This window comes from Cryptomeria japonica, chromosome 11 (genome assembly GCF_030272615.1).
Source record: "Cryptomeria japonica chromosome 11, Sugi_1.0, whole genome shotgun sequence".
In the NCBI taxonomy this organism is placed as follows: Eukaryota; Viridiplantae; Streptophyta; class Pinopsida; order Cupressales; family Cupressaceae; genus Cryptomeria; species Cryptomeria japonica.
The window spans coordinates 683,739,171-683,749,882 of record NC_081415.1 but is presented as its reverse complement, the minus strand read 5'-3'; positions in this window follow the sequence as shown (position 1 = coordinate 683,749,882).

The window sequence follows — 10,712 nt, the reverse complement described above, 5'->3', positions numbered from 1 at the left end:
GCCTTCAGAGCACTAGTTGAAAAGGAAAGTGGTAAGAGGATCAAATGCCTTAGAACCGATCAAGGAGGTGAGTTCACCTCTAGAGAATTCACATCAAGAGGCAACTGTCTACCCCCCGGACTCCATAGCAGAATGGCCTAGCATAAAGGAACAACTGGACTATAGTTGAAGAAGCCAGAATGATGTGTATTCAAGGGAAGGTTGATCACACCTTTTGAAGAGAAGCGGTGAGCACTGCAGTCTACACTATGAACTGGGTACTCATTAAGAAAGGTAAGGATAAAACTCCTTATGAGTATTGGACTGGTAAGACTCCTATAGTAAGATACTTTAGAGTGTTTGGTAGCAAGTGTTATATCAAGAGGAGTGAACACCAGAGCAAGTTTGATGCAAAATGTGATGAGGGAATATTCCTAGGGTATTCCACCAAAAGAAAATCTCTCAAGTGTTTTAACAATAGGACTCAGAGAATTGTTGAAAGTATCAATGTTAGAGTTGATGAAACCTCTAAGAAACCTGAGGAAACCGACAGTAAGCAAGTGGTAGATGAACTAGTTGTAACCTTCTGGGAACTGGTTGTAAAACAACCAAGTACCACTATCAGTGCTCCTACACTAGTAGATGCTGATGAAGATGAGGATGAAGAAGAAAAGAAAGAGGAATCAATTAAGATCATTCCTAGGTATGCAGAGCTACATCATGATCCAAAGCAGATCATAGGAGATAAGGGTGCACGAATTCTTACAAGAAGAAAGGTCAGAGAAAATTCTTGCATGATCTTTGAATTTGAGCCTAAATCATTTAAAGAGGCACACAAAGATGAAGACTAGATTAAGGCTATGGAAGATGAACTTGACTAGATAGAAAAGAATGGTACATGGTCTTTGGTACCCAGACTTGAGCATAAAAATGTTATTGGCACCAAATGGGTTTTTAGAAACAAGCTGAATGAAGATGGCATAGTGGTAAGAAATAAAGCAAGACTGGTATGTAAGGGATATGCTCAAGAAGAAGGAGAAGACTATGGAGAAGCCTTTGCTCCAGTAGCTAGATTGGAAGGAGTTCGAATGCTTCTTGCATATGCAACCTTCAAGGGATTCAAAGTGTATCAAATGGATGTGAAATCTGCATTCCTGAAAGGAATACTTGAAGAGGAAGTGTATATCGAGCAACTAGATGGGTTTGCCCTATCAAAAGACAGTGATATGGTGTGTAGGCTACATAAAGCCTTGTATGGATTGAAGCAAGCACCTAGAGCATGGTATGAATGTTTACACTCCCATCTTATGAAGATTGGATTTGAAAGAACAAGTGAAGATAGCAATATCTATCTGAAGTCAGAAGGAGATCAGATTTTGATCAGTGAAGTGTTTGTTGATGACATAATTTTTGGTGGAGATGACAAGATGATCCATGCATTTGTAGATGAGATGAAGAAGGAATTTGAGATGTCACTAATCGAAGAGATTAAGTTCTTCATTGGACTAAAAATTCAACAAATGAAAGATGGTATCTTTATCACTCAGTCCAAGTATGTCAAAGAGGTGTTGAAGAACTTTGGCATGGAAGATAGCAAACCAGCTGGTACACCGAAGATGACTGGTTGTAAATTGTCAAAAGAAGATGAATCAACATTGGTGAATGAGAAGGAATACCAATAAATGATTGGTAAGTTGCACTATGTAGTACACAACAGACTAGACATAGCACATGCAGTGGGCATTGTTGCACGTTTCCAGAAAAGTCCAAGAGAATCGCACTTGGTAGCAGTCAAGCGGATTCTTAGATATCTGAAGGTAACTATAGATTATGGATTGTGGTATCCATATAGTAATGATTTCAATCTCAAAGTGTTTATAGATGCCGATTGGGCTGGTAATGTGGACGATTGGAAGAGCACAACCGGTGGTGCATTCTTTCTCAGTGGTAGACTAGTCTCATGGATGAGTAAGAAGCAGAGTTGTATCTCTCAGCCTACAGCAGAAGTAGAATATGTAGCAACATTTATGAGCTGTACTCAAACAATTTGGATGAAGCATGTATTAAGTTGTTTCAAATTCCATGTATCTGAACCAGTGAGTATATTTTGTGACAACACAAGTGCAATTAATATTTCCAAAAATCCGGTATTGCATGCTAGAACCAAGCACTTTGAGCTCAAGTATCATTTCTTGAGGGAGAAAGTTCAGAACAAACAAGTTGTATTGGAACATGTTTCAAGTAAGGAGCAGTTAGCAGATATATTCACCAATCCTCTACTGAAGGCTACATTTACCTATTTAAGAGGTGAATTAGGGGTGTTGCCCCTTCAAGAGGTGAACTAAAGGTATGTGCTCCACATTAGTCAAGTATTGCATTGTCAAATATTTTCAGGATTGATGTGTTGAAGGATGCTACTCCTTAGGGGGAGCAGCATAGTGGAACATGGATGTATGTGCCTCCACTTTGGCATTGTTGTCAAATGGGGAGAAGATGTGAAGCAAAGAATATATCTACGGTTTTGAAGACATAATGTTGAAGATATTGGGGAGAAGATGTGAAGCAGAGAGATACCTTTGTATATTGCCATCAATGCCAAAGGGGGAGATTGTTGGCATATGTGCAGAGTTTGATGACATGCATGATGATATTGTATGTTGTCATTGATGTCAATATGCTGAAGTATGAACTGGTATATTGAAGAAAGCAAACTAGAAAGAGAACTAGTATGATGGTATGAAGTGAACCGGTATATGTGAAATGGTGAACCGGTATGTTGGAATGTTAACCGGTATATCCAAAGTTTGTATTAGGGTTTCATTTGATATGACTACAGGTTGGTAGTCTCAGCTTCAGGGTTTCTTGTTGATGTATTTCAAGTCTATGTGATTCGACCGATGACATACTATGATGGGTTAGCATTGAAGTGAAGATCATATCATCTTGCCACATCAACCTTGTGCACGTGAAGGATTTCCTTGAGGATCTTGCATGAAGAAGATTGATCCTATCTACCTCAGGAATGTGCAAAGTCTTAGTAAACAGTGGAGAGTGCGTGATGGGTTATCAACTTCCAGAAGTGACAAAGAACAAACAATGGAGAACATGTTGAGATTTGTTCAAGATTGTTATACACTATACAATGTGATTGAACGGTTAGGATTGGACCGACTGTATTGATAACCTAGATGCTTAGGGTTTTAGGTTTTGGCTATTGACTTAATTGTTGTCTATAAGGTCGATGATGATTTGCATTGAGTTGTTGTTGGCAAATGGTTGTGTGTATCCAATGAAGAGATGCTTGATTCTTGCCAGACCGGTGCATTGAGTAGAGATCTGCAGATTGTGATTGCAGATGTGAAGGAACTAAAGTGGATCTTCCTTTGCATTAAGTGTTGTTATCAGATCAATGTATTACTTGTTGACTTCTAACCATTTCAGCAGTTGGAAAATCCCTTAACCAGGTAGCTTTAACAAGATTTTTGTAAATCCTTTAATAGGGTGACTCAAAATCATTGAGTTTTTCAAATCCTCTTGCGAGGTAAGCTTTAATAGGGTTCTAACCTTTAACTGGGTCTTTAGCAATCCCTTAACTAGGTGATCCCTAGCAGGATCGGTTCCTAGTAGAACCTGTTGTAAGGTCCTTAACCCAACTAGGCTCCTAACAGAGCGAACTTTAGAAGAGTTCACAGAACAACTTGTGGGTATTCATCCCCACCGTGGTTTTTCCTAATTGGGTTTCCATGTGAAAAATTAGTGTGTTATGTGTGTTTCTTTTTTATGTGATGTCTTAGTGTTTTCTATTAAGTGGTAAAGCATACTGATCCAATGGTCATTATATTTCTGATGATGTATTACTTGTCTAAGCATATGGGTGAAGTGGAAATGAGATATTAGGTTGTATGAAGATCTAAGTGTTACCGGTTTATGTCTTTCACACTCCCAATGTGTTTTACCGGTAGTGCTCTGGTTTAGATCAATGATGTTGTTTACCAGTTAGTGTAGTCTTTGCAATCAAAGTGGTTTAAGGAAGTTTTTGTCTATACTGATTCACTCCCCCCTCTCAGTATCTATTGTGTACTTACTGTTCATTATTATTCATCAATTTATTGCAATTGAAACATTATCTGGAGAATGATGTAGTATTATGATTAGCTCTATTTTTGTATTGACTTGCCATATGACCAAATTTATTGTAAACAAAACATTTACCATTGAATTTATAAGAATTAGGTTGTTTTATTGGAGATCTCTTTTTCTTCTGATGATTGCTTTGATAAGATCTAGAGCTTTCTCCTTTCTCAAATCCAAGTCTTCCCATATCACCTTTACTCTTCCGACTTTGTAGAATTTCATCCAGCCTGGTTGAGCTAGCATTGAATGTTTCTTTGTACTCATTAACAATGGTAAGTTCATCTCTCAAAATCATAATCTATCTCTCAAGATCTTGCTCATTATTCTTGGATTGTATCAATTCAAGCTTCTACGGGTCTTTTTCATGATTCAATCTGCAACATTGATCAGATCTATTCTTCAATGACTAAGTCAGACTTGCATTTCATTCTTCAAGACTGCATTATCTCTAGAAATTTTTTTGCATTCATCTATCTTGTCTTTCAGAACTTGATCATCAATGCTTTTCTCTTCTTTCTCCTTGAGTTTGTCCATCAGCTCATTTCCCTTCTCTTTGGATGTGTTCACTTGATCTTTCAATGACCCAATGAAATTTTTAACATCACACAGATTTATTCTCAAGTTATCCTTGCTGCATCTAGGTCTTCAAGCGATACAATAAGTTGCTTCTACAAATTGGAGCATTAACTCAATCTCTCGGATCTTCCTCAAGTTATTAGGATTCATCAGAGGAACTAGGCTCTGATACCAATTTTTGGAATCAATGAACACTAAGAGGAGGGGTGAATCAATGTTATACAATTAAAAACTTTCTTGAACTGATTCTTTAACCACCAGATACAAATGATTAAAGTAAAATGCAAAAACGGAATGCAAACAAGCACAAAACCATCAAACCGGAATTTTTACGTGGAAACCCGAAAAGGGAAAAAACCACGGTGGGAATGGAACCCACAATATTATAATACTGTGACCAAGAGTATAATAATATTACAATAAGGGAATGCACATGCATTTAGGCACATTGCCTAGAGCTCACTACTCAATTACAAAAGAGGGCTACAACCCGAAGGAAGGATCATTGCCTTACAAGTGATTACAAAGGATAAAAAGAATTTTTGAACTGGATAATAGCATCTACACAAGCCAAATTGCAATTTCGGTTGAGCGCAAAAGGTCTTATTTCTCTATTTTATCTATCTACTCTGTTATGTTGTTCTGTCATATACTAGAGCACCAAAACCTTCAATCACAAACACGAAACTTCACACAATCTTTGTACACTCATATCTCATACCAAAATGCTCAAATTAATTCATCTTATATATCCACATCAACAAAATAAATCTATTTCCATGTCGGCTCCAAAAATAGCATAACACACAACATGAAACATGTAGCCATAAGTTGGCTCAATCTAATTACCAATCTATATGTGGACCTAAACAAATTAATAATAAACTTCCCACATGTCAACTCGACCACCTTGAACTCAAAACCAATCACTGAAATCATCCCTAAGATTTCACACAACACATTATACCAAAATAACTCTATTCAACCTAAGTTACCAGATACTAGATATTCAATCTTGTACGAGAATCAATACCAAAGGCTAGGATTGCAAAGTAAGCTACCTTGAGTGTCCAATAAACTACCTCTATCACTGCAACCAAAACTATGGAATGAAAAATGGAGATCCTCACAATGTACTCATACTCTGCCACATATTGTATTCTACCTTCTAGACTTAACCATAAATGAACATCAAACTTCCAGTAGAACAAATCTGCATATACTGGATGTGATCTCTGATCTGAGTTGCCATCAATGTCAATCTCAAAACAATGTTCAAGTATAAATCTCCACCGGTACATTTTCTCTTGCCAACACAGATTTGGATCACATTTAGAAGATCATGAACTAAAAAATAACATCTCCTTAATGTCTGGTTACAGTTCTAGTTAAGCACATAAAAAACTTCTTCTTCTCACACTTCTTCTCTACCTCCAAAAGAGGTATACATTCAATGCACATACATTCTGATTCTCATCCATACACACACATTCAATTACAAAGATATTTCATTTATTTATACATGACATCAACCTTGTGAAGATCATCAAGGTCGACTAAACACTCACCACTTAATTATAAAAATATAACCACACACGCTACAATATCACATGCAGACTAAGCAATATTGGCTAAGACAACACACACCCAAATCTACCACCTCAAACATGCTACACCTCCAAGAATTATGCATCAAACATCTGCAACATGCTACAGGCATCTGGTCAACCAAAAACATGAAGAATAATAATACACAAAGAAAAATCATCAATTACTGTTAGACACAATGCACCACTGAGAGGGGAAGGGGGTGAATTAGTGGTTCTCAAATATTTCTTTTTACTAATCCTATGTGAGCCTAGATCTACCTCAATGCAAATGGACTCATTAGTGGAGAGACAAGCAAATACAATCACACAAGGGACATCACATAACACTAGTATATACGAGGAAAACCCAAGATGGGAAAAACCTCGGTGAGCAAATGCTATTGGAGGCTACTACTCCAATCCAGCCTCACAATGAAAACACAGTTACAAATTGATGGTACCAACCCTTGACTTTAGGGCACCAACCCAAGGAGCTACAACCCCTACCTAATTTATGGGATACAACCCCTACCTGATTTATGGGCTACAACCCAAAGGAGCTACAACCCCTGCCTTTAGGGAATCTACCCAAGGAGCACCAACCCCTACACTAAGCTACAACTCAGTATTCACAATATAAACATCAAATACACAAGTAGTTATCTTGTTACAAGTGAATCTTGCAACCTTATCATATGTCTTAGTCTATCGGTGAGATACCTTCTCTGCTACACTGACTCACTCTTATGTTGCTCTCTCCTGCTGCTTAATTGCTGATGAACTCTATTGGTACTCTTATCCTTTGTTGGATCTCCACCTTACTCTCTTCTCTTCACTGGTATAACACTTAGCCAGTTCTTTGTCTTCCTTCTCCACAGCCTCCTTCACTTCAGCTCTGCCAATATGAACACTATAGGTTCTTCTCTCCTACCAGTTGAATGCTTCACCCAGGTTCTCCCTCACTCTCACTCACTTCTCAGATGCTCATCAAGCACAAGGTTGATTTTCTCTTACCTATAGAAGTATCATACTTCGCAGTAGCACCAATATTCTTCTATTATAGCAGCACCTCATAATGTCTTTTGCCTTCATCTTTATAGATTGGTTTCCCGCCAAAAGACCATTTCAAAAATCAGGTGGTTAGGGTTTATTCACCACCCTTGAGGAAAACCAAATCTAATAAGATCTTGTCTAATCTGATCTTCCAGACTACCAACCTGCAAAAATCTATCATTAGTGCACCTTCTAGATAATGCTTTCCATCTTTGGCGATTTTTGTTTTACCCCATTGATGGTCTCTTGGTCAAACATCAAGATTTGGTTGTGTTGTTTCCTTCATCCACCTCGATCTTCACAATTGCTCTTAGCTAGCTCATAGTTGTCCTGTAGATCTCAAGCCATAAACCCTTGCAACAATCTGTAACATGTCCCATGATTTGTAGGACCTTTTATCATAGTCGACTAGTTCTACACCTACCCCATCGATTGTACATTTCATCTTTATCTGATGCAAGTTTTCCACCTCATGCATGTTTTCCATTTCATCCTCTAGTGGCATCATTGTTAGTATCCACTTCATCACATTGTTCTGTCGGTTTATGCCTAGTCACCAAACATTCAAACAACCGGTTCCATCTACCGATAAACAAACTCTACTGGCATATGACACCTTGCTAGTCGTTCTTCTTTTCATGACCTTCCTTAGTCTATCGGTGTAACCCTCAAACTGATATTTAGAGATGAATGACCTATGCATGCACAGTCCCATCAAGTATTTGCACCTTGTCCATATTAACGGTGGACTTACATACCGGTTACCACTCTTGATGACACCATGTCATCAACCTTCACAAGACTCCATCTTTAATCAGGTCAATCTATTTCTGATTGCATCTGCTTAGCCTTATCTTTTCCCTAATCAATTATGTTTATACCTCTACCAGTTTGTCAAGGTGACAAACACTTCTCACTTCCTCTGAACTGGTATCTCATCATGTCTTCTCTATCGGTCCTGATCTCATGTACTTAAGGTATTCCCTCAATTCAATAGTGGATCCGATGTGAGCCTTCAAGTAATTACCTTTACCTCTTCACACTTATACATAGAGTGCATAGTAGGAGATAATCTCCACTTATCGGTGGAGTGACACCTTATCTTCCACACCCTGCAATGTACTCATGTGGTTTCCCTATTTGTGAAACATTTCTTCAAATAGGCACATGTGATCTTATGTGAGCACATTCACTATCAGTCATTTCTTCTCATGATGACTGCATCTTCATCAGGTGGGAGTCCTCCTATTCTACAACCTCACGACATACTTGTGATTTGTTCATTCTTGTCCTCTAGTGTTGATGCAACTTAGGTAATAATCTACCTCTTCATCGCAAGAAACCTCTCAAACACTCCTCTATCTCATCACACAAGTTGAGCACTAACTTGTGTATAGGTGACTCCACTAGGCACTTTTTCTTGTCTTACCAATGTCCTACAACACAAGGTGATATCAAGGATATCACATCCTATACTCCTTAATAGCCCCGTTGTTCATTCATCTCTTCTACAGATGGTTATCCCATACCGGTTGACATCAATGACAACATAATGCCAACAATCTTCCTGGTGGAACCTAAAATTACAGGCAAAAACTTGGTAATTGATAATTGGATTGCTCAGGTTGGACAATCAAAAAATTATTCTACAGGGAGTATATCTTACCCAAGAATATTTTTTGCAATGTGATTATATTTGGCATATAAATGATTTAAAAATAAAATATATTTTTATAGAAGGGCAGGGAGAGGGAGTTGGACACTCAACCTCTCAACTCGACCTTCCTAACTACCCATACCTACCCTCCCCTTTTACCAATTGCTCTATTGTATTACTTGAAAATGTTTATTAGGGTAAATTACTATGGATAATAATTTGCAAATATTTCCACAAGATTTTAATTTATTAAAGTAATCTTGAAATGTGGAAATACATTTTGAAATATGTGATTTAAATAAATTATTTTTACCCTAAAACATTGGTAAAATATATATTAGGGTAAAATGTTATTTCATATTGTAGCATCGGAATTAGGAATCATCAAAGCAAGTATAAATCAATCAAAACATAAGACATGAATAGCTCAATCAAAAGAACTCTCATTGAAATGAACCTCATTCCAAAGCACATTCAATAGAGGCACAAAAACAAAGCATTTAAAAGAAAATGTCATGCAAACCATATAACAATTTGGATGCTTCTTCCATGCGGCTCCATTGTTGTTCTTTCCTCTTCAATGGGTTTGTGGATCTCACCTACAAGTGCTCACACAATTGAAAGCAAAAAGTTCAAGAGTACTAGAAACGAAAGTTCGGTAGTTTGATAGAAAATTCGGATTCATGAAGGATTCGAAGGGATTGAAGGGATTGAAGGGATTATTAGCTTTGATTCAAGAAAATCATCCAATTTATAGAAGAATTGGATAAGTGACAAGATTGGCATGATGCAATTCAAATAGAAATTGCAAATCAATATGACAAATTATGACAAATTATGCATTTCCATGCACAATTTGATTGATTGATTATGACACATTTCATGTCAAAATTGATTGATTAATCAATTATGACAATTTCATGACAAATTGAAATGCCACTCCCATAGAATTAGGAGATGAATTAGGAGGGAAAAGGAATTAGAAATTTGAAAAATAGGAAATTGAAATTGATGACAAATTAGGAAATTGGAATTAGAAATTGATGAAAAATAGGATTTAAGAATTAGTGAATTAATTAATAATTTTTCATTTATTAATCAATTCACAAAGAAGAATAATTAGCCAATTAAATAAAGATTTAATTGTAATGAGAAGACTTAGGATAAATAAGTAAATTATTTAATCCTAGAGGAAGAAATGGCAAATTAGGTTAAATGAATCAATCATAAAACCCTAGAAGACGAATTAGAAATGCGAAAAATGGCAATTAGGTCTTGATTAAAGATAATTAATGTCATGATTTTGAATTGATGAATGATCAATGCGATAAACGATTTGATTGAAAAATCCGCCAATTGACGAGGAACAATGACAAATTGATCCAAATTGACATAATCGAGACAAACAATGATCGATAGTGAAATGATCGCAAAATGACAAGATTGACAAAAGGACACGAATCGATGACAAAATGGATTGCAAGATGACAAGATAATGACCACGATCGATGACAAATCGATCGCAAAATGATAAAATTGATAACGACCACGATCAATGACAAATTGATCGCAAGATGACAAGATCGAACATGACAACGATCGATGACAAATCGATCGTAAAATGACAAGATTGAAGGATTGATGACAAATCGACAAGATTGATAAGAGGACAAAACCCTAATTAGGATTGACGATGTCCAAAATGATAAGATTGATGATACGAT